The sequence below is a fragment of the Scylla paramamosain genome, chromosome 13 (assembly GCF_035594125.1).
Source record: "Scylla paramamosain isolate STU-SP2022 chromosome 13, ASM3559412v1, whole genome shotgun sequence".
In the NCBI taxonomy this organism is placed as follows: Eukaryota; Metazoa; Arthropoda; class Malacostraca; order Decapoda; family Portunidae; genus Scylla; species Scylla paramamosain.
Window position 1 is genome coordinate 7,327,501 of NC_087163.1, and position 25,000 is coordinate 7,352,500.

General features: G+C 43.0%; 2 long non-coding RNA genes across 4 annotated transcripts in view; one reads left to right on the forward strand and one right to left on the reverse strand.

Annotated features, from left to right (window-relative positions):
* Nucleotides 1-25,000, reverse strand: part of LOC135106153 (uncharacterized) — a 90,366-nt gene that overhangs the window by 59,272 nt on the left and 6,094 nt on the right. For all 3 annotated transcript variants that reach the window (XR_010271138.1, XR_010271137.1, XR_010271139.1), the window contains exon 2: nt 9,630-9,713. This is a non-coding gene — a long non-coding RNA (uncharacterized LOC135106153). The remainder of the gene's footprint in view (nt 1-9,629; nt 9,714-25,000) is intronic.
* On the forward strand, nt 9,723-10,509 carry LOC135106155 (uncharacterized). The gene is made up of 2 exons (XR_010271140.1): nt 9,723-9,970; nt 10,082-10,509. It is a non-coding gene; the product is annotated as an uncharacterized LOC135106155 (long non-coding RNA).

The window sequence follows — 25,000 nt, forward strand, 5'->3', positions numbered from 1 at the left end:
TGTATGAAACACACCTACCTATTTCCATCTGCTATTCCCATCCATAAACTTGTCTAATCTTCTCTTAAAGCTCTCTAGTGTCCTAGCACTAACTACATGATTACTGAGTCCGTTCCACTCATCTACCACTCTATTTGAGAACCAATTTTTTCCTATCTCCTTCCTAAACCTAAATTTTTCAAGCTTGAACCCGTTATTTCTTGTTCTACCCTGGTTGCTGATCCTAAGAATTTTGCTTACATCTCCCTTGTTATAACCCTTATACCACTTAAAGACTTCTATCAGGTCCCCTCTTAACCTACGTCTCTCTAAAGAATGTAAATTTAACAGTTTCAACCTCGCCTCGTAAGGGATACTCCTCATTCCCTGTATCCTTTTAGTCATTCTCCTCTGTACTGATTCTAATAGACCTATATCTTTCCTGTAATGTGGGGACCAGAACTGCACCGCGTAGTCTAGATGAGGTCTGACCAGCGCCAAGTATAGCTTTAATATTACTCCCGGCCTTCTACTTTTAACACTCCTATCCGTCCATGTATGGAGTATGCTTCACATGTCTGGGGAGGTTCCACTCATACTGCTCTTCTAGACAGGGTGGAATCAAAAGCTTTTCGTCTCATCACCTCCTCTCCTCTAACTGACTGTATTCAGCCATTCTCTCACCGCCGCAATGTTGCATCTCTAGCTGTCTTCTACTGCTATTTTCATGCTAACTGCTCTTCTGATCTTGCTAACTGCATGCCTCCCCTCCTCCCGCGGCCTCGCTGCACAAGACTTTCTTCTTTCTCTCACCCCTATTCTGTCCACCTCTCTAACGCAAGAGTTAACCAGTATTCTCAATCATTCATCCCTTTCTCTGGTGAACTCTGGAACTCCCTGCCTGCTTCTGTATTTCCACCTTCCTATGACTTGAATTCCTCCAAGAGGGAGGTTTCAAGACACTTATTCATCAATTTTTGACTACTGCTTTGACCCTTTTATGGGACTGGCATTTCAGTGGGCATTTTTTTATTGGATTTTTGTTGCCAGTGTCCTTCCTACATAAAAAAAAAAAAAAATTCCCATCCACCAATCACCCATCTCCTGTTTAGCCCCAAATATCACTGTCATCTCATCTCCTAAGTACGTCAGTCACGGTCAGAAATCGATTAACGAGCTGCACTCCCACTGAATTTTGTGCTTTCCCTCAGTCTGGATCTTCTGATCAGCCGGCAGTCTCCCTACAAAGCAAGGCGAATGATGGACAGTCAGTAGATCACACGACTTAGGAATGAGATCAAACGGAATGGGATGGAAGCGACTCCGGCAAGTTAATTTACTTCTGACAATAAATTTGGTCTCTCTTCACCCTCTGCCAGTGTCCATCGTAACCATCTTTCGCCTCCCACCTATCCATCAACTCATCGCCCCCTCGTATCTTCTTTCCAGCCAGCTATACATACATATATATATATATATATATATATATATATATATATATATATATATATATATATATATATATATATATATATATATATATATATATATATATATATATGTATAACTTTCTCTCCTTTCACAATTACATATTGAAATTTAAGGCGCTCAGACAGACAGACAGACAGACAGACAGACAGACAGACAGACAGACAACACACACACACACACTGTCGTCGATATAAAAAAATGGGCAAATATAGATTGGCGTATAGATAAATATTGAATGTACTTTTAAACTGCACCACTTTTTCTCTTTTTCCTCTTACGGGTGAAGATTGAGAAAAAGAGAGAGAGAGAAAAAAAAACACTATAAATGTCACTGCCCCCTTAAAATAATTTTCTAGACACATTTACGGAATGATTAAATTTTACCCTGTCTTGGCGTTTTAATTTAATGGGCGGATTATACTTTAAGTTATCCTAAAAAAAAAAGGTAAATGAAAAGATACGTCAATAAGAGTATATATATTTTCTTATGATAGCTTCACCATCGCATTAATTATTGATATCTTCATATATATTTCTTTTTAAACTTTCGAGTCACATGCTCCAGTTGCCCATATCGAACCCCGAGTCGTTCGTTCGTAGTAAACAGATATAATAAATCTTTTATGGAAGAGAAACAACGGAAATTTTTTTAATAGGAAGAACATTTTAATTTTATTTATTTCATGAAGGCGTGAGTTCAGCCGCACGTTTATCATGACTTTTTTCTATTCATAATTGCTCATTGAATTTAAAATGTCAGGTAAATCCACTAAATAAATTACACGGACATAGTACAGATTGTTCGTATGATTTAGTTATGCATGGCCTCTGTTATCTGGGTCAGGAGAGAGAGAGAGAGAGAGAGAGAGAGAGAGAGAGAGAGAGAGAGAGAGAGAGAGAGAGAGAGAGAGAGAGAGAGAGAGAGAGAGAGAGAGAGAGAGAGAGAGAGAGAGAGAGAGAGAGAGAGAGAGAGAGAGAGAGAGAGAGAGAGAGTGTGTGTGTGTGTGTGTGTGTGTGTGTGTGTGTGTGTGTGTGTGTGTGTGTGTGTGTGTGTGTGTGTGTGTGTGTGTGTGTGTCGCCACCAGGCATTAAGTTGCTGGAAAATTTTCATCAAACTTGTAGCAATTTTTCAGCACCGACAGAGTTCATTTGGCTTTTAAATATTTTTTTTTTTACGAAAATAATTTTATCTTGAGGAATGACTTTCTTCGCAAAGTTACTACGCTGGAATAATAATAATTTATGATAATAACAATAATAACAATAATAATAATAATAATAATAATAATAATAATAATAATAATAATAATAATATCATTTCTGGTACGCCATAAATACAGAAAAGAATAATACATGCAGTTCAATGTTGTTCTGTAATCTCTCCCTTAGTACAAGTGATAAAGATAGACGGGGACGGATAAGCGTATTCCAACACCTGTATTTTGATCTTGGTAAGGCAAATCACAAGGCAGTCGGGGATATTCTGAGTGCCTCTTTAAATCTGGCACGGCAAATTACGCGCTGGAAATATACACACACATACAATTTATCTGGCGGTGCACTAGTCAAACATCTGGCCCGGCACACCTGTCAAGCGGGAGCACACCTGGTCCGCAACACGCTTTTCATCCCTCTCCTCCCCGCGTCCTTGGTAGCCTCGGCGAAAACAGTAATTACGGTGTGGGTAATTGAGGCAGTTCAGCCCCACAAAAAGGCCTTGATTGCCCCAATATTCAGGAGTGGAGATGATAAAAGCGAGGTGGAATGAGGCGCGGATATCTCATTTGTGGCGACAAGGAATACGGGGGGAGGGCGTGATGTCGCGCAGGCGTGGGGCGGAGCGGGGTTGTCCGGGGAGAGGTAGTCAGGTGGGAAATTGTCAGCTGGGAACACGGAAAGAGAGACAGAACCTAGAAAATGAGAGAAATAAGAATGAAGGAAAGACGGGAGGAATGGAGGGAGGGAGGTTAAAGCGGTGAGATGAAAATGAGGGGAAATACGCACCACCTTTGTCACCGGGATGGGCTTCGTTTTTGTTTTTTATTGTGTATATCCTCATGGGAACGCGATACTTTGCACGCCCTCGCAGGTCTCCCCAAGCCTGCTGTCCAACCAGGTAATGCAAGAACTTAGATGGCACCTCACATCTCCCTTCATTCGTCGGTAATAAAGAATGATCGTTTATTCTACCATAAGCACAAAGTAATGTACAAAGAAAAGAACTCTTCAAACTTTATCCGCAAAAATTTTAACGTAACTAAAATAATGTCCCAATATTCAAGGATGTTACCAACATTATTTTAAGTTTCTTCTCACGTAAGTACAAACGATATCGTCTATAAAAAAGACACTCATCAAGCTTTCTATCCAATCAAGTAACGCAAAAACTGGAAATCAACCTAAGCTTCCCTCTACTGGCTGGTATTACTCAGTTAAAAAAAAAAAGCTAACTAAAAATATTTTAAACAAGAACTTACGTACACATAGGAAAGGAAACACTTCATTACCATATTCGTCTACGTCGCGGAAATGGCTGCGATGATATAATTCTCCCCATACGTATGAACCTGTGACCTACCACGCGCCGCGCCGCCAAGACCAGTAGGAAGAGAGATGAACACCTCAGCTCGTGCCGCGGCGTGTGAGGCGGTGTGGGCAAGCAGTGGTCAGGGAGGCTGGGGGACAGGGAGGTGTGAGGGGGTAAGTGAACGGTTAGGGGAGCGGAAAGGGAGGTGACGATGTGGGAGAGTGGGAGAGACGACCATGAAGGGAGAGGGGAGAGGGGAAAGCGTAGGCACGGAAGGGGAGGGTGAGGGGAAGGCAGCCGTCACATTTATCACCGAGTTAGTAGTAATGAATTAAATCGTGGCGGCAGCTCAATGGCGGCGACACTCGGGCGCCATCAGCGAAATGACTCCCTGTGGTGGTGACGACGAGGGACGAGTGCAAGTTTTCCCGAATTAAATGGTGTGTAAACTGCAATGCATTTGACGCGCGACACGGAAGGCCACGAAACCACAACCAACAACAGAATCAATAAGAGCAACCAACCCGAACACAGCAACTCAGCGCGAGCAATAACTGCAACAAAAATAGACTGGTAACCCCGGAAAGAGTGCGTCTACCACAATGGCGACACCAGGAGCAGTACACCTAGCACCAATAACGGCAGGAGAATAGACCATCACTGGCACAGACACACACTCACAAGCTCCGGCAGGACAACAAAAAACACGACAAGCAACACAAACAAAATCAGAATATGAAGGAGAGCAGTGATATACGACGCATGAAAAATAAATACCTGAGAGAACGTGACTGATGTAAAAATACATGTGGAAAAAGAAAAGAAAAAGCATGTCGACGCATAAGTCCTCGCCGCCCGCGACTTCTTATCGGTAACCGATAAATCGCTTTTGGAGTACCCAGTATCCAAACGAGTATCACATCCCTGGGGCGTCCCTGCCAGCACACCCTCGAATCCTCGGCCTCCCCGCGCCCTGGCTCATTCCCAACTCAGCCAACCTTCTCCCATTCACCTACACCCTCAAAGTACTCTAGTCTTCCTCTCAGACCGGTATTCATGATCACTCAGCACCCATTTCCTACGTACTCTGATCCCTCCTTAGCTTCATTTAGACTCTACAGACTCTACTTTAGACTCTCCCTTCCTCTCGTTGAATGCATCTTCCTCCTCTACCACCCATCCCTCACTTGCTATGAGAACACTCGTCTCTGGCACCAAAATTATTAAAAGGAAGTATTGTGTACCCAGAAAGGCGGCACAGGACACTCTCCCACCCCCGGCCCTTACCAGCCTTAGACGGCGTGGAGCGAATGGAGGCAAATGTGATTAATATACAATGTTCTTAACTCGTACGTCCTCTTTAATCTTCACTCCGTCCTTCGGCTGCCCTATCCACCGAGCCTCCCTTTCCCTCCCCTCCATCTGCTACTTCTGCCGCAGCTCGCCTCACTAAGTCCAGTGCTCCAGGTAAATCCGGTGCTTTAGTAAAATCGGCTTCAGTAAATCGGCGTGAATGAGGCAAACCTCATTCACCCTCACGTCAATCAGCCAGCCAGCCACTCACTTCTTCACTCACTCATATCGATAACACACACACACACACACACACACACACACACACACACACACACACACACACACAAAGAGAGCAAAGAATCCCCCTTTCTTCACACAGCCATCATAAATCACCTACATTATTCCAGCGCGCCTTGCAAGTAATGTTCTGGGCCACCAAGACCTTTCCCCTTCCTTTTCCTTCTATTTTCACAACACAAGACTAGGATAACTACGACGCGAGACTTTCCACGAACAAGTGAACTCAAAAACAAGGATCAAGACGATGAACTCTGTATTAGGGTTCATAAATATTGGCAGCCACTTTGTTTGCGTGATTCGTGGGCTTCACCTGATCCACATCTTTATGCCTTTCTTTCTTTCGTTCTTTCATTCTTTTTTTTTTGTCTTTCTTCACTGACGTCACCGGAATCCTTACCCTCTGGCCGGGGGTGACTGGCCTCGAGCTACGCGGAATGCCAAGTGTCAGGTGAGCAGGAGCAAAGGGGAAGAGAAAGGTATACACGATAAATTTTTACTTATGAGCGTGTACAGTTGATTAAGTGGATGACAAAATTGAAAGCCTTCTCACTAAAACACAAAAGAATAAATGAATGAATGAATAAATAAATAAATGAATACTTAAATGAATTTAGAATAACATAAGATAAATAATATGGATACTAAAAAAAAAAAAATACACACACACACAAATGATTGTTTAAGAAAAGTTTTACTTGTAATCAACAAAAGGTATTTTCTTAGAGTCTCAGAGCAGTAACCAGGGTCACGTCTTTCAAATCAAGTAGCACAAATATGTGTGAACATATAAAAAAAAAAAGGGTAAAATAGCCTGCCAAAAAGAAAGTTACTTGAGATTTTCGAATATCATCTTTTATTTCTTTCTCTTGAATCTAGAAGCAGCAAGCAAAGGAGTTTTAAATTCTTACATTTGTATTGAATCACGACTTTCGCTCTTGACTGGAGGTACGACAAATAAACACACACACACACACACACACAGACACAGACACACACACACACACACACACACACACACACACACACAGTTTCGCTTCGTCACTACAGGAAATGGAACACGAAAGCCCAAGTGAAAACAAATACAAAATCAACATCAAAGACAAGCGCCTAGGAGGGACCATCACGCTGATCCGTGACTTACTGAAAACGTGAGCAAAGTTTCGAGAGAAGTATAGAAGTCTTCTGGTCAAGGCAACTTTTCCATGGGGTATTTTTTTCTCTTTTCTTTCAATCTCCTGCAAGATAATCCTGAAAGAAACCTGGTTGTTGCAACGTTTCAAGAGCACTTTAGCTGTCCTTTTCGTGTATTCCGGCTTTTTTCCTTATTCTTTTACACTTAACTAAAACCTTCTCAGAACATCCCTCCCGGCAATAAAAGGGACGGCAGTTTAGACATGAATACAAATCCTTAGTGAAATAGACGGTAAAATCAATAAAACTTTGGGAGGCTGCCGAAAGACAAAGGGTGGAAGACCAAAAAACAAGCATTGCTAAAGCCTTCACAAAATAGTTTTCACATCTGTTAGGCGAGGAAAGGAAAGGGAAAGTATGAATGCAGGTCCTTAATGAAATTGACAGAAAAATCATCAAACGTTTGAGAAAATATCAAGGAAAGTGGAAAGTAAAACGAAAAGGAAAAGTAAAGAGACAGTGCCTAGAATAAATCCTTAATAAAACACACTAAAATCAGCAGAACTTTGAAAATTAAAATGACAAATAAAGAATAAAAATTTAGGAGAAAATATCAAAGAAAATGGGAAGCAGATTGAAAAGAAAATGGAGAAGAGATGGTATCGTGAATAAATCCCTACGAAGACATACAAAAAATCAGCAGAATTTTGGGATAAATTGATCCAAAGAAATTTAATGTCAAAAAAAAAAAAAAAAAAGACTGACATATATGAAAAAAGATAAAGTGGAGAGTCACGGGTTGTTTTGGCGCCTTCTACACCTTGTCACACACCTTAATGAATGCGGAATGGGGACGGCGGGGCAAAGGCCATTACCTGGTTTTCTGGAGGCGTGAAAGGCGGGACGAAGGAAGTCTCCGGTGTTATTTTTAATTTTGAGCGTGTTATTATTTTATTCTTCGTTATGACGTGAGAAAAAAAATGTGCCTTTTTTTTTTTCATTTTGTTTAGCCACCATTAGCAATCAAGTTAAATTACACACACACACACACACACACACACACACACACACACACACACACACACACACACACACACACACACACACACACACACACACACACACACACACACACACACACACACGAAAAAAAAAATATGATAATAATAGTAATGATAACCAAAACTAGAAATTTTGCTGCATGGTTACAAAAGTTTAGGTGATGAGTAAAAAAATGGACGTTTGTAAGTGGTAAGGAAAATGTGTTAAAACGTGTGTTTTTTAACAATTCTTTTTTCGTTTTTGGTGTAAAAATAACTCTTAGAGGAAAAATATATTATGATAACTAAAAAAAATACCACGTGAAAACAATTTGGTAGATCAGACTTAGTTTAAAAAATATGAATTAGTTTCCAAAATATGAAATAATTAAGGCCTAAAAAATCAGGGAACGTGTTTTAAATTTAGTGAAGCATTTTTTTCATGAGAGAGAGAGAGAGAGAGAGAGAGAGAGAGAGAGAGAGAGAGAGAGAGAGAGAGAGAGAGAGAGAGAGAGAGAGAGAGAGAGAGAGAGAGAGAGAGAGAGAGAGAGAGAGAGAGAGAGAGAGAGAGAGAGAGAGAGAGAGAGAGAGAGAGAGAGAGAGAGAGAGAGAGAGAGAGAGAGAGAGAGAGAGAGAGAGAGAGAGAGAGAGAGAGAGAGAGAGAGAGAGAGAGAGAGAGAGAGAGAGAGAGAGAGAGAGAGAGAGAGAGAGAGAGAGAGAGAGAAACAAAAATGCAAGATAAAAAAATGTAGAAGAGTAAAAATAAACCAACCTACATATTAAATAAATAAAAAAAAATGCAGTTGGGAAAGAAAGTAGTTTTGAGAGCAAGAAATCAACCTGAGGCTGAAAGAAGACACGAGGAAGAGAGGGAGAAAGAGGAAGAAGGGGAAGGGGAAGGGAAACAGAGAGTAAGCGAGTGAAGGTGTTGGAGGAAGGGAAAGTGATGGAGTGGACACAAGCGGCGCGTAGAGCACATTAGAGAAGAGGAAGAGGAAAAGTTGAGAGGCGCAACAAAGTGAGAGGTTGAGATATGGCGGTGGTTGGTGATGGCGCGGCCTGCAGCTAGGTAAACACGGGGCAGGAAAAGTAAATGAACTAAGAGGGAGAGTTAGGAAGATTGAGTCGGAGTTATGGGGAGAGAGAGAGAGAGAGAGAGAGAGAGAGAGAGAGAGAGAGAGAGAGAGAGAGAGAGAGAGAGAGAGAGAGAGAGAGAGAGAGAGAGAGAGAGGAAATAATAAAGAAGAAAAATCTAAAATAAAAGTACGTTAACATATAAAACCACCAGGCAAATGTAGAAAAAATGTGGAATGAAACAGAAGCAAAAAGGCAGAAATAGGATAACAGGATGTGAGGTAGAAAAAAGGTGGAGTGGAAATAGTGAACAAAGGAAAAAGTAAAGATGAATACGTTGAATAAAAAAAAAAAAGGTAAAAGTGATGCTTCTCTGTGTAAATTATTAACTGAGACCGAGATATTTAAAGCTGCTGAAGTAATGAGTGCAAAAAAAGTATGAATAAACATCCACACCAAAGCCCCGCCCCCTACACACACACACACACACACACACACACACACACACAAGGAAGGGAGGAAAACTGGACAAATATAAATGCGGAGACAAGACCTCAATTAAGTACAAAGACCCGACCTTGTATGCTCGTACTTCTTGGTAAACACACCCAGGTAAACACCCAAATACCCGACCAGCCATCCACCCACAGTCACTGCAAGGTCAAGGAAAACGATGAGAAAGTCCCCCGCCAGAGCCGAGTCGTTCATTCATCATTATCAGAGTAATCCTCCCCTTTCGTCTTCCTTACTCCAGAAATTAAGTAAGTGAAGGAAAACTTAATGTGACTTACGAGGCGGCGGGTGCGGATGGCGGGCTGCTGGCGGGCTACGTGGGGAGGGGGAAGGGGACGACCAGCAAACACACGTACACACACCTGGAATTACAAAATTGATTAATCACCTTGTTTCAATAAATTGGCCAAGTGTGCAAATGTGCAAATGATGAATGTACACGTAAAGAATAGTGACAGCAATATGTAACTATAAGTGTCATGTGCTGCTGCAGTAGAAACGAGTAGCTCCTTCGGGTCGTTCTTCAACCGGTCAGGAAGGAGCCGCTTGGGGGCAGCAGACGGCGGCCAGACGGCGAGGCGGACGGTAAATCATTCCTTATGGAGCACTAATTTCCCAGGTGAGTTACACGAGCGTCGCGAGCCAACATATATTTCAGACGCTGTGATAGCCCATTGGAACCTCTTTGATATATGCAAGGATAACTCATTTTATTACACTCGTTTTCCAGCTCCTGGCGACCCTCCGGCCCTTGCAAGCAGCGCGCGGCCCAGCACCAGGGAGGCAGTCCTGTTTATCCCCCGAGAAGAATGATTATCCATGTTATTGCGTTCCTCCCTGGCGGACTGTTTGCCTCACGCCGCGAAAGATGGGTCAGCCGTTTGTCTCCCGGATGAGTCTTCGCCCCAATGAAACACCTGCGTCCCCATGGAGGTCACTGAAAGCAGAGACATCCATGGAGAAGACGCGGGATACTCGCTATAACAAGAATGCATCTGTAAGTTCCTCAGACTTCCCCCCCCCAAAAAAAAAAAAATACTTATAACTTCCCCCGACGAACAAAACTCTACCTAAAAGTTTCCTAGACTAACGAAACTGCGCCTGAAAATTAACCAAACCAACAAAACCAAACTGCTCAATTCCGCACGCCAACAAAAATTATATATTAGACTCCCCTCGTCAAGAATCACCCATTTTCCCCACCCAGTGATTAGCTGGAGCCAAAAACGACCCTCTCCTTCTGGGACACGAGTGCTCACGAGGCTCATAAGGCGCGTGGGTTATCTGGCGTCGAGGGAGAGCTTAAGCCAAACACCCCTGGATGCCGCGGCCCGTGATGGACGGCTCCTTACGGTGTCGTCTCCCTAAGCCCTAGAGAATGGTCTTTTTAATTAAACAAGCTCTGAGTGTGGTCCTTATACAAGCCGGTCCAAATAAACACACACACACACACACACACACACACACACACACACACACACACACACACACACACACACACACACACACACGAACGTATATTTACTCACCTACTTGCCTCTGCCTTCCTACCTTCGTACCTACTGACTTTCCTTTTTCGAAACTGTCCTCCAGTTACTTCCCCTTACCGAGATCAATGGAAAGTAAAAGATAAAATAAATGAACAAAATGAGAATCCATTTCATGAGCCTTTTGTATCCTTCTGAAAGAACAGTTATACACACGTACACTTGAATAGAAGTACAAAAGCACACGAGCTGACAGGAACAAAACAAACCGATAAACACTGAGATACTGAGACTCATTAGGTTTTGGTAACATATGACTCGACACACACACACACACACACACACACACACACAAAACCTCCCTCCCAAAGTCTTTCCTTCTCTTTTAGTCTGTCTTTCGTCTATCTGTCCATCTGTTGCTTCTTGTGCGCTCTCTCTCTCTCTCTCTCTCTCTCTCTCTCTCTCTCTCTCTCTCTCTCTCTCTCTCTCTCTCTCTCTCTCTCTCTCTCTCTCTCTCTCTCTCTCTCTCTTCCAAACCCTGCAATGCGCCCTCGGTCACGATTCATTTTCAACAATATTCGCGTGTCAATTGAGAAGTGGAAGTAATTTATGCCGACGGACAGCGAGCAAGAAGCATTAAACGCTGTTATTAATGAACTTGATACAGGCGTGTGCATGCACCTTTCTGATGCCGATTCACTGAGAACACCGATACGCCTCTAACATTTTCAGAGCGAGTAAAGCGAACAACTTCCTGCACCCAGAGATTGATTAGGTAACATTACTCTCTCGGGAACAGTAACTAAATTCAACGAGGGTTACTTGGTGAGACAATGACCGCTATACCACTAGTACTGTTATTGCATCTTTGTATTCAGTCTTTTCTCTCCTCCATCCTTCCTTCCAGAGATTGATCAGGTAACATTTCTCCTGTGGGAACAGACCCAAAGTGCAGTCGGTGAGAAGTAATAGCAAGGCAGTAACCAGTATACCACTAGTACTGTTATTACGTCTTACTACCTATGCTTTTAATTACTCCGTTAGTTTTCTTATCTCTTTTGCCATTTTATTTAATAGTAAGTAAATGTGGTCAATGAGAAATATTAGCAAGGCAGTAACAAGTATGCCACTAATAGTGTTATTATGTCTTACTGTCTCTCCTCTTCTATCTTCCGTTCTTTCATTTCCATTTTCTTTCCTTCTTTCCTTCCTTGCTTCCGTCGGCAGGTGCAGGTTCCCACATTACTGGGACACTCGGAAGCCATTGTCCGGACGATGTTTGCGGCGGAAGGTTATTCGGCAATGGAAGAGAAGAATCAAGGTAATCCAGTTTATGTGTCCGTGTTTATATCCTGCATTTTTACTCAGCCTGGCAACTTTCCTCCTCCTCCTCCTCCTCCTCCTCCTCCTCCTCCTCCTCCTCCTCCTCCTCCTCCTCCTCCTCCTCCTCCTCCTCCTCCTCCACCTCTGCCGCCGCCGCCTCCTCCTCCTCCTCCTCCTCCTCCTCCTCCTCCTCCTCCTCCTCCTCCCCCTCCTTCTTCGCCTCCTCCTCCTCCTCCTCCTCCTCCTCCTCCTCCTCCTCCTCCTCCCCCTCCTCCTTTGTTCATATCCTTGTACATTCGCCTCTCTTCTTCCTTGTCCTTCTGTTTCTTACTTTTCCAGCCTCCTCGACAAGAAAGGTGGACAAAGCGACAGGATCAGACAGCGGGGATTGAGTAAACAAAGGAATACAAAGGAAATGAATAAAAAAAACAGTAATTTGGTCCTAACGAGGTTGTTTACAGAAACTACAGAAATGCCGAGCAGAAAATTATAGTGCTATTTCTACGGTAAGGGGGAGAGAGAGAGAGAGAGAGAGAGAGAGAGAGAGAGAGAGAGAGAGAGAGAGAGAGAGAGAGAGAGAGAGAGAGAGAGAGAGAGAGAGAGAGAGAGAGAGAGACTTCCAAAATTTTTACAATCCAAGGTGAGATGCAGGTGGACACATTCACAAGTCACCAGCAGCACTGAATTACTGAACAAACCCGAGTGTTGGGTCAGATCACTGCGCCTCTGACCTCCCACTGGTGCATCAGTAAACATGAGCCGTGGCAGAGTAAATCATAAATCCTGGGTAATGTGAATGATTTATGAGAATTTATTTCAACAACATAACATAATATACGAGTGCAGTGCATTCAGAGTGCGCCTTTTCAATTTTTAACCTTTTTTTTTCACTCCCTATGAATTATACGTTTAGGAGAGGGAGTCGCTGTTGGAAAATGGCAAAATTCTAGGTTTCCGTGAATTGTGTCGACACATTGTTTTTATCTCCACCTTACACTCTCTAATTCCACAGTTCTCTATCATTTCCTGACTTTTCACCATCACAGCTTACTTCACAGATATACAACCTGCACTGCCATTTAACCTACATTTCATCCTCTTTCTTCACCTCTATACTTTATTTTTCACTAGCACACCTATCCTCACACATAGACATGCACTTCCTCACTCCTCACACCTCAATCCTCACTGACAGGCAGGACTTTTATCAAGTCTCTTACTTTTCTTTATCTTTCACTACGAAACCTGTCCATATACCTCCTGAACATATACCACTTGATCTATACCTGCCACATAATATATCTCTTTCATGCCACCAACCTCTCCACCTCTCACATGCTCATCAACCTCGAATATATCAAACATCACCTTCGGCATCACCCTCACCCAACACACGCTATCTTGCTATGTTATTCTCACCTCAAAACTCGCCACAAGGTCTCTCCTACCTATACTACATGCAAGGCAGCCTCATCTCATGCAACTGCCTGTCTAGTGTGCACGTCATGCTTCTGTCACGCTCCTCACGTCACCAAAAACTCCTTTCTCCGTCACTACACATCCCTGCCTCGTTCTCTTGTCTTAGTGAATTGTCTTGTCACGTTCGTCCGCGTCGCTTCCTCGCAGGCATGACATGTGATAGTTTGTGAAAGAAATGCTTCGTTTGCATGATAGGCAAATTAGAAAGCCCGATTTTTAAAGTTACTGCATTAGTTCTTATCGGATTTTCGCGGCCCAGAAACGGCATTATGTTGTTAAATTTGCTCTCGACAGCCTTTGAAATAGGATCAAATGACTGCCAGTGTGATAACCTCGCGTGACTTTTCTACTTGGGATTGCGAGGACAATGCGGATGGAGAAACCGTGACGCGCCTGGGATATTAATACCAGTCGTTACCTCATTAAGCACACGATGATCACGATGTTGAATGAAAATAAAATTAGGTCTGAATTCTTAAACACTGACTCGCTCCATCGATACGTGGGACATTTTCATTCATAACTTCGTGCAGTGAACGAGGAGAGGAGCACGAGATGGGACGAGGGAATCAGAAAGAAATATAACTGAATGACGGGTCTAGTGACTGACTAACAGAGTAATTATATAACAGATAAACCCATGGCTGGCTGGGTGACTGTTAGAATGATACTTAACTGACTGACTGAGATAGAGCTAAACTTACCCAACTGACTGATAAATTAAAGAATTAAAGAATTAAACTGACCTGCCTAGCTGACTGATGTAGAACTAAACTGACTTATGTGACCGAGTGACTGACTGATGTAAAATTAAATTAACTTATCTCACTGATTGGTATACATAGAATTAAATCGACTTACCTGACTGACTTAATAATAGAATAACCCACTGACTAATGCACTAGTAACCGACAGGATAATTTATCGATTGCTGACCGACTGATGGACGGAAAAGACTGATACCAGACCAAGTAACTGGCATGAATCTAAACTGACTACTACCTCACTGATTTACGATAACAAAATACTTGTGCACAACCACATTCTTGAACATAACCTCACAAAAAGCTTCCATTGAATCTAACTTGACCAAAGGAATGGAATAACAGGAAAAGGAGGAAGGTAAGAGACTCTTGTGGCTTTGTTTATTCCCCTCGAGGACACTCCGTCTATTTGTCCGCTAGATTGAACACAGCGGGAAGTGGCAGCGCGTACAGGACAGTCGGGAACAACAACAGGAAACAGTAGTCGTCTTCTGAACGGCGCTCCCTGGTAACTAGTGAACTTGTGCCGTAGTTTAGCGCTAAGGAAGAGGGTTGTGGGCATTAAGGCACGAAATATACGACAATGTTCCGGCCGCGGAGGGACCGACTCGTGCCGCAGCCAACCACACTGCGGGAATAACGACAACACTCCCGGCCACGTCTCTCCTCCCACCACCCTAACTCCTGCTTGAGGAAATAATTTATCCTGTCTCACCGTCGGGACTTGAAGCCAACTTGTGAGCTAACTCTGACCTCAACTATCCTTACTTCTCTCTCTCTCTCTCTCTCTCTCTCTCTCTCTCTCTCTCTCTCTCTCTCTCTCTCTCTCTCTCTCTCTAAGGAGGGAGTGGAATGGAATGAGGAGAGGAAGGTTCAGGTAAAGGAAGGAATCGTGTAAGACAGAACATGGACAATACGAGGCCCATGTATACTAGAGGAGGAGGAGGAGGAGGAGGAGGAGGTGGAGGCGAGCAGGTGCGTGCGTGTGTATGTGCATATGAACGTGTGAATCTGCGTGTGTGTGTGTGTGTGAGAGAGAGAGAGAGAGAGAGAGAGAGAGAGAGAGAGAGAGAGAGAGAGAGAGAGAGAGAGAGAGAGAGAGCGTTGTGGAGAGGAGCATTGGGTTCGTGGCAGCAATTAAGTGGAATACATGTTTATTTTCCCCTGTGGTTTCTAACACATCGCTCGTCATAACATTCGTCATAACACTCGTCACAACAGTGCAGTACATCGTCAGTCAATTTTCCCTTTCACATACACATACCTTATTATCACACACAAACTCAAAGCCAAACCCACCACCCCATTCGCAGTGCCCATGCTGCGGCGAAAGATAAAAGGGCGACGCGTTTTATACGAGGGTAATTAAGTGCACCATTCATTGATGTGACGACGGGACAGCGCAGCGCACTATTGATGCCCTACATGACGTGCTCGTGTGCCTTTGCTTTGTTCTTCTTCCTGCGCGTGCTTATGTTGTTTTGTTTTCCTTGCACAGTGAACCTCAGCACCGTGCATTTAGTAATTAACACTCGTCGGCAGCGTCAGATTCTCAATGGTACTTTCTTACTAACAAGTACTTTTGTGAATCAAACGGTTCTATCAATTTGACGTCGGTGTTTCAAGTCTCCTGAACACCAAAAGTTACGATTCCAGTACCATCCAGTGAACATCGTTTTATTATTCATTCACCTTTTGTTCAAGTTCACGCAAAGACATACCTTTATTACGCTTAGTATCGTTCCCAGTCTAGTGTTTCAAGATTTTTGTTGCCATCGACACGTAATGGAAGTTGCTGCCAATAAGTGTGAGGGAATCGAGCGCGGGTGCACACAAAAACAAGAGGCTGCCGTCGCCACTTCACCACTGCCGCTTTTTCAGGTATTTTCTAATTCGTTCCCGTGATGGCAGCGACCGTGGAAACCATAATACATTTCTCCAGCGGCAGTCACCTGTCCACCTGCCTTCTTTTTTTTAGGCGAACTTTTCTACTCTCCAGCCTAACCCAGTCCAGCATTCAGTTCCCCCAAGATTTAATCCTTTTCTGTAAAGATGATCGTTTACTTTACCTCTGTGCGTGTAAAGGATGTCACGCTTATTTATGTTTTATGTTTTATTTTTTAGAGGCGTGAAAATAAATTTAACGTATCTCCCATATTTCACGTGCTACCTGGCGAGCATTCGGGCGCATGGACAGATGAGAGACGACCACCCACACCTGGCGGGGTCACGGTGAGGTCAGGTATCCCACAGTAAATTTTTAGTAAGTGTGAAAAAAAAAACCCCGAAAAAATCCACACATCTCTAAATATGCACCTTTTTGTACTAGATGGAAATCAGCCTCAAAGGATTTCTTTCCTCCATAATGAACCTGTGCTCAACCAACTCAGTATCTCGTGAAAGTCAGAATGATAGAAGCAAAAATTCTTTCACGGAGCAGATAAAATCGTCCGTTTTATTCACGTTTCTTTAACACGCTACACACTTCCCATTGCGCCGCATGTAAAAATGGTCAGGGGCAAACGGAATCGAGTCACAATTTTTTCCGACAGTAATTTATCCACAAAATTTCAGAATCGTTTACTGGAAAGTTCCCGCCATTGGTGCAGAGAGAAGGGCACGCTGGTGCGAGGAGGCGATGCCGCTGCTTCAGTGCTTACACGTGTGATATGATACTGTAACATATCGAATCAGACGCGATGCCTCATGGTTTTATTATTTTTATTATTACTACTACAGATAGCACTTGATTTAATCTAATATACTGCTGCTGCTGCGGCCGCCACCATTAATTTTACTCATAGCACTACATAATACTACTACTACTGCTACGTACTACTACTACTACTACTACTACTACTTTTTCATGTATGAGGGACTCTGGCCAGGGGCAATAAAATGGGGAAAAAAGGTTCAATGAGGTGCAAATCCTTAAAGGAAAAAGCTAGAAAGATAATCAGCTACTACTGTAATATCCTTAAATAAGTAACTGTTAAAAAAAAAAAGATCTGCCACTATTGTAATATCCTTAATAAGTAACTGTTAAAAGGAAAAAAATATTATAAACTAACTGCAAAACGTGACGACCCTGAGCCATTCCAATCGCGTTCCCTTTAATGTACTAATTATACTTTCCGTCAGATTAAGTGGTGTCTATGTATAATCAAAACTTTAATTATGCACAATGCCATTTGGGAGCGATTGATATAGACGTGTTTTTCTCTTCCCATAATTCCCGAGCGTCAACTGGGAGGCAGGCAGGCAGGGCAAGCACAGACCGTGGGGGAGGGAAGAGTAGGAGAGATTATCGGGAGGGAAGAGAGGGGAAGAGGGGAAAAAGCTAGAGGAAATGATGAATGGAATGAAAGGAGAAAAAAAATGGATTATCTAAAAGGAGAGGAAAATGTCGGAAAAACAGAGAAAGATAAGGAAGAGGAAAGTACATAAAAAGAAAAGAGAGGGAAGAAAGGAATGATAGAAAGAGGAATATAAATAGAAGTATGGGGAATAAAGAGATATTGCGAAAATAAAGTTATAGTGAAAGATAAAGAGAAAAGCAGGAGCAGGGGAAACATGACCGGGTGAAGGGAGGACTCGAGAAATGTGATATTAGATGGGAAAGGAGAGAGGGAGACATTATATAAGGAAAGGAAGACCGGAGGAATGGGAAGAATAAAGGGTTAGATATGACATAAGTGATTACCAGTATAAGAACGTAACAAAAATCGAGAGGACCGCTTTTTTCTTCATTAGATTGAACTAACCTAAATTTTACGGTTTCTGTCTTTATTATGTAGCAGAAGAATAGGAATCCCATTTTCAAGCATTTTGGCGTCCTATCCCAATAATTTTCAGCACACTCGAATTGAAATGATTAGGGTTTTCTATAGTGTTTCCATGACTCTACTAACGGCTTGACAAAGATTCTGCATCATTAGCGGGAAGTCCACCCACGAAAGCCTGACTAAATCTTTGTGTGGCCTTTTGAAACAGTGACAGTGAGCGCAGCAAGCATTTCAAAATATACACCCATATTTTGTCTTTCGTGTTTTCCCTGCTACCCACACTCTTTCACACATGTTGCCTTTCCCTCCCACACTGTTCCACTTTGCACATCCCTTCCACATACACGTCACCTTTTCCAACCAACCAAATCCATTCCACACTATTCCACTTACAATTTGCTTCTTCATCCCATCAACTTGTTCTCTAACCATCCTTACTCATTCTGTTCTTACATTCCACGTCCCACGCACCATTCCATTGATAGCTTGCCTCCACTCTCCACCCAAGTGTTCCGCCACTACACATCTCTCTCGCCCACACCCCACGCCTACCGCCGACCACACCACCATCTCACCGGAATAATTTCTCTCCTCGCCCAGTGCTTGTTTTCAGTTTCTATGTCATATGAAGCCTGACAAGGTTGTTGTTTGTTGCGAGACTGTCAAAGTTCCTAGACTGTTTTGCTCTGTGAATTAGTTATTTTACCCAAGGCCCTTCTACGCACAAGTTGAATAGCATAAGAAAGAATGAATAGTTTGACGGCTAAGGTCTTTCTTTAAACTTAATAAAATGACTTAATATAAGTTTAGGATACGATTTCAAGACACTTATGATATGAAGATGAATTACCCACTTGCTTAAGCTTTTCAATCACTCTACTTACATTTTTCCATCAGTAAAATCGTCTGGCATTACTCATATACAATAATAATCATATACAATAATAAGAGTCATACTTTCATTAGTTTGTAATCATGTATACTCAGCCAGAGATGACAGTGAACTAGACCGGTAATGTATGCCTTGATTATGTATGGAGGGGAGATGTTGTATGGCCGGAGAACTGACTGACCCCCGCCGTCATCATAGCAGACAAATTTCGGTCCACATTAACATACCATCACCATATCATTACGGGCAGGCGGGGGATGAAGGCGGGGCGGGGGAGTAGCGCACAGCCGGACATTCAACCCACGCGCGCACACACATTACATGAAAGATAAACACGCTTGAGTAATGGCGACTGGGGGCGAAAGGTGGGGACCATACATACCAACACACACACACACACACACACACGAATGATGGCACTACATAATATACTATGAAAAAATAAAACCAACCCACGCCTTCGTATTGCTGTCTAGGACGATACATAGAAAACACACACACACACACGCACACATAATATAAATAAAAACATCACTATTCGCACTCCATTAATTGACTTCCCACTCCAGTTGATAATCTCACATCCCTCCCTGCCTCGCCACCTTCCCTCATGGCACGCTAATATCGCCCGTTTGCAAGACGACAAACATCATGGATCAGAATTATCAAGTGAACTATTATCCCCCTATTTCCCTTCCACTCACTCTAAGGGCTATCACTTTTACAATTCTGAATAAGTGCTAGTTTTATACCCAAGCTCTCTTTAAAGGAATAGCTTGTTTGATTATGCATGTTCATGAAAGTATTAACGTCACTCATTGATAATTCCTTTGAAGGGTGCGAGGTGACAGCTTTGACGGCGATATGGAGAAGGAAAGCATAAAAAGTTATTTGATAGGGATCATTGAGCTGTAGAATGTTGATCAATCATTCTTCTAGTGTTTTAAGGAATGTTAACGTTGATTTTAATGTAAGGGAAAAGAAGTTTGTATTTTCGAGTCATTATTTTGTGCTTCATACAATTTGCTGCAGCTGCTACTACTACTACTAATACTAATATTACAATCACCACCGCCACCACCACCACCACCGCCACCACTACTACTACTACTACTACAATAACAACTACTATTACTATTACCACTACAGCAACAATATGGCTACTTTGCGGCATGTATAATTCAAAGACGAAGTTTGTTCAACTTTTCTAATACGATCAGCTGGTCAGATAACCCTGCGCAGCAAACACCAAATACTTCCTATAACTAGTCTCGCATTTCAGGCAAGATAACAGAGCAGGACGCATCACCCGAACTTTACATTCCACTTGAAAGTTTACCTCGAGTCTGTTTACACTCATCCGAACCGTCTCTTCCGAAGATTCACTCGAATAACTCCCGCGAGGCTCCGAGCGGCTAGACTCCACTATAAACTTCCCCCAACTGCTCCGGTCGAGTACTGTCGGCACCCCTCGACCTCGGTACCGATCTTAAGGGGTTTTCATTATGCAAAGTAGATGTACGAAGTTCTGCGCCATATTTATCCAGCGAAGAGCGGCTGGCTCAGATTATAATGGCAGTCGTTGAGAAAGAAGCCAAGAGTCGATTCGGCAGTTTAGTGTAGTTATCCTGTGCGTTCAACTTTGGTAATCTCGATTTTTTTTTTCTTTTTTTTTTTTTAGTGGAGTTGTAGTTGGAGCATTGTTTTAATAACCAGTGGATTGGTTTGAAGACGAGACACATGTAAAGAGAAGAGAGAAGAAGATGAAGAGAAGGAAGAAGGAAAAAAAAAAAGCTGTATCCAAGCGAGTCCTTAACCTCTCTGAGTATACGACCTTTGTCCTTCATGAATTAAAACTTTTAAATAATACACGCAAGAAAACGTACCCAGTGAACGTTTAACCGTGTGTGTGTGTGTGTGTGTGTGTGTGTGTGTGTGTGTGTGTGTGTGTGTGTGTTCCTCATATGGAGACAAAGAGTTAGAACTACACAAAATTGTTTATAAGAAAATGTAAGATATGACAAGAGAAGAATTAATACATCCATCTTTAACTTTTCCGTACATGCATTTCACCATAACAACAGCGATAATTCAAAACATCACTGAAACGTAAACACATCACCTGAACGTATCATTTTTACCAACTTTGTGTCGCCAAGAGTAGGTTAATATACTAAAGGTCCACCACTGCCAACGGAAAGCCCCACACGGTGCCCAGCAATAGAGTCGAGCGGGGTGAGACACGTAGCATCCCGCCACACCATCACGCGTGGCGGCGACACCATCACGTCCAGGGTGAGTAGGCATTGCTGGGCTTCGATTGTCACTCACTCGCCAAATTCCTCGCCAAATGAAAGCAGCCACACTCACGTTGTTCACTCTGTTCACTGAATGAGGGAACGACAAACAATAGTGAAGTTTAACGTCACACTCGCACAAGACCAAGAAAATCCATAAGAAAATGGATATGGATACACAGATCACTGGTTATATAATGTAAGCAGATAATGGGCAGCCTATCGATATAGTAATGAAGGTATGGCAGACAGAAATAATTCCCGGTTATAAATCAAGAAAATACGGAGAAAAATAGCGATGGTGCCACAACATTCCAATAGCTGTATTATCAAGAGTAAATAGCAAAAAACACGGATGTAATAATGAGGACATGCCAGATAGAGAAAACCAGTCATCAGATCAGCCATACCAGTAACAATTGAGTATCGGTTAGGCTCGGGTAAGTTAGGCTGGGCTGAGTAACTGGCGCCGAGTGATGTAACAATGAACGCATGACAGAGAAAACACTCCCCTGAACTAAAACACCAGCGCCCCTTGATGTGCCCGCCGAGCCTCCGCACCAACCCCAGCACGCGGCCCGCACGAGGGAGCCTAATGGTGAAATAGCGTGACTCTGAACTCTAAGGCGACCCGGAACACCAGTCCAGATATACTTGCTGCCTGTATGAATCCGCCCAGGAGACAGGGATGCGCAGGCTAATGACACCAGTGCACAGTCGAGGCCACGAACCCATGAACTCACGACCCTCCACCCTCTGCTCAGGCCTGCTTCCCTCCTGTCCCTGCCGCCACTATCACCGCCGCCCTCTTTCTAATCTCAGGGGCCGCCCGTGTTTGGTGTATCTTAATCACCCTCACTCATCACAGGGGATACTAATGTGCCGCGTCGGCCTGCAGAATATAAACACGAGGGGGACATTTGGGACAAGATATCCACGTCCTCTGTCTCTTCTGTCCTCATTCCTTCTTCTCCTCCTACTCCTCCTCCCGGTACAGCTCCTCCAACAGAGAGAGAGAGAGAGAGGAGAGAGAGAGAGAGAGAGAGAGAGAGAGAGAGAGAGAGAGAGAAGAGAGAGAGAGAGAGAGAGAGAGAGAGAGAGAGAGAGAGAGAGAGAGAGAGAGAGAGAGTTGGAAAAGAAATCGCCAGGTTCCACGTCTCATTTCCTGCCACAGCACCTCATCCTCTGGCGGTGGAGGAGGGCGCGGTCCACTCATTTATCAAGATGTGGTCTTAAATCGCCATGTTTGGGTGTTATCAATCTGGATCTCGTGTGTTTAGGTGATGCCCGTAGTTTTCCCTTTGTGCCGAGGGGAAGGCTGACAGCGGTTGAAATATTACACCTCACACACTGCATCCTGGAGCGCCAGCCGTGAGGAAACGAGGAGCAAGAGGAGGAGGAACAAGAATGGGTTGAGGAGGAGGAGCAGGAGGAGGAGCAGGAGGAGGAGCAGGAGGAGGAGGAAGAAGAAGAGGAGGGTTTTTTCTGATAAGGATAAGAACAGGTATATTCGAGAAAATAACACGATTTAAAAACCTGGTGAAAATGGAAAATGGCAGAGAGAGAGAGAGAGAGAGAGAGAGAGAGAGAGAGAGAGAGAGAGAGAGAGAGAGAGAGAGAGAGAGAGAGAGAGAGAGAGAGAGAGAGAGAGAGAGAGAGAGAGCAGAAAGGTGGTGGTGGTGAATAAAAAAAAAATAGAAAACTGAATTTTTTACAAGGGCCTAGAGGAGGAGGAGGAGGAGGAGGAGGAGGAGGAACTGGGCATAGGAGAAGAGCAATAGCCTCCCTCCCCTTTTCCCTGTGTCCTGATATATCCTGGTCAGGCAAATATTGACACCAACCCCCTGCTGCTCCCCACCTCTTTTCTCCTCCCTCTCTCTTCTTGAAATGGAGGCACAGAGAGAGAGAGAGAGAGAGAGAGAGAGAGAGAGAGAGAGAGAGAGAGAGAGAGAGAGGAGGAGAGAGAGAGAGAGAGAGAGAGAGAGAGAACCGTAATCAAGGAAAATGTGTTAAGACTGACGCATAAAGGCAAACAAAATATTCTTTGCACTAAATATGGTGACAAAATACTTGATCTAAAAATGAAGAAAAGGAAAAAAAAAAAAAACTAACGATGCTTGTGTGAGAAGAGCGAAAGACAAGATGAAAGACAAAGGTATTAAAAATAAAGTGAAAGCATACACGAGGCATGAAGGGAATAATAATAATAATAATAATAATAATAATAATAATAATAATAATAATAATAATAATGATGAATAACAATAAAGAAAAATAATATGAAGCTTTAATTGGGGCATGAAATGAGATAGAAAAAAAATAGTAAAAAAAAATCGCAGGACAAAGGAAGAGAGGATTAAGGTGTAAATTAAATAAAAATAAAAGAAAGATAGAGAGAGAGGGAGAATAAAAAGCGAAGAGACGAGAGAGAAAAATATGCACAAAAAAGGAGGGACTGAAATTGAGCGCGGTGTGTGCGTAGAGAGAGAGAGAGAGAGAGAGAGAGAGAGAGAGAGAGAGAGAGAGAGAGAGAGAGAGAGAGAGAGAGAGAGAGAGAGAGAGAGAGAGAGAGAGAGAGAGAGAGAGAGAGAGAGAGAGAGAGAGAGAGAGAGAATTAGAAGGAAAAGAAGACTGGAGGGTGGAGATAAACGGGAGAAAAAAAAAAGAGAGGGAGAATATAGACAAGATAAGAGCAAGCTAAAAAAGAGTAAAAAAGAGAGAAAAATACAGAATATGGAAAGGGAATACTCGGAAGTGGAGATAAGTGAAAGGGAAAGAAGAGAAGGAAAAAAGCCGGTCAAGAAGGAAGAAGAGGGAAGATGAAACGAAGAAAAGCAGTGAAAATGAGGCATCAAAATATAACGTTATTTTTACTGATGATCACATGACACCTTCGCAGAGAGAGAGAGAGAGAGAGAGAGAGAGAGAGAGAGAGAGAGAGAGAGAGAGAGAGAGAGAGAGAGAGAGAGAGAGAGAGAGAGAGAGAGAGAGAGAGAGAGAGAGAGAGAGAGAGAGAGAATCAAAATAGCTTTACATTAATTGAACTTATACCTCATACTTTTTAAAATTACGATCACTCCTCGTCCTCTTCCTCCTCTCCTAATTTACGATAAAGCAATCAAGAGAAATAAAACCGGCAGCTAAACAGGTAACGAGGTAACTGAACGTGGCACCACACCTGGCCTGACGAGTACACACAGTTGCACGTTTGCTGAGTATTGCCTATAACTTCGCCCCTATTACTCCTATTACAATAATTAAGCAGCGCCCCCTCCCCCTCCCTCCTTCCGCCCTCGCATCGGCCACCCAATTTTCGTTCAATATATTACTTATTAATGGAAATGATTGCAGGAGGCTAGATTTATACAGGTGAGTAGTATTAAACATTTTTTCAATTACCAGGCCTAAGTACTGGCATTGTGCTTACATTACTGGGCTAATACCTGTGTTTGGTGCTTGAACTAGTGGTAGTGGTGGTGGTGGTGGTGGTGGTGGTGGTGGTGGTGGTACTTTCCTGTTTCCCTCTAGCTTTCACTCAGTAGTATTATTACATGTTGCTCCCTGTGCTGTTTGTTTTCATGAACTGATAACAAAAATAACTTGTTGCTTATCTTTAAATATT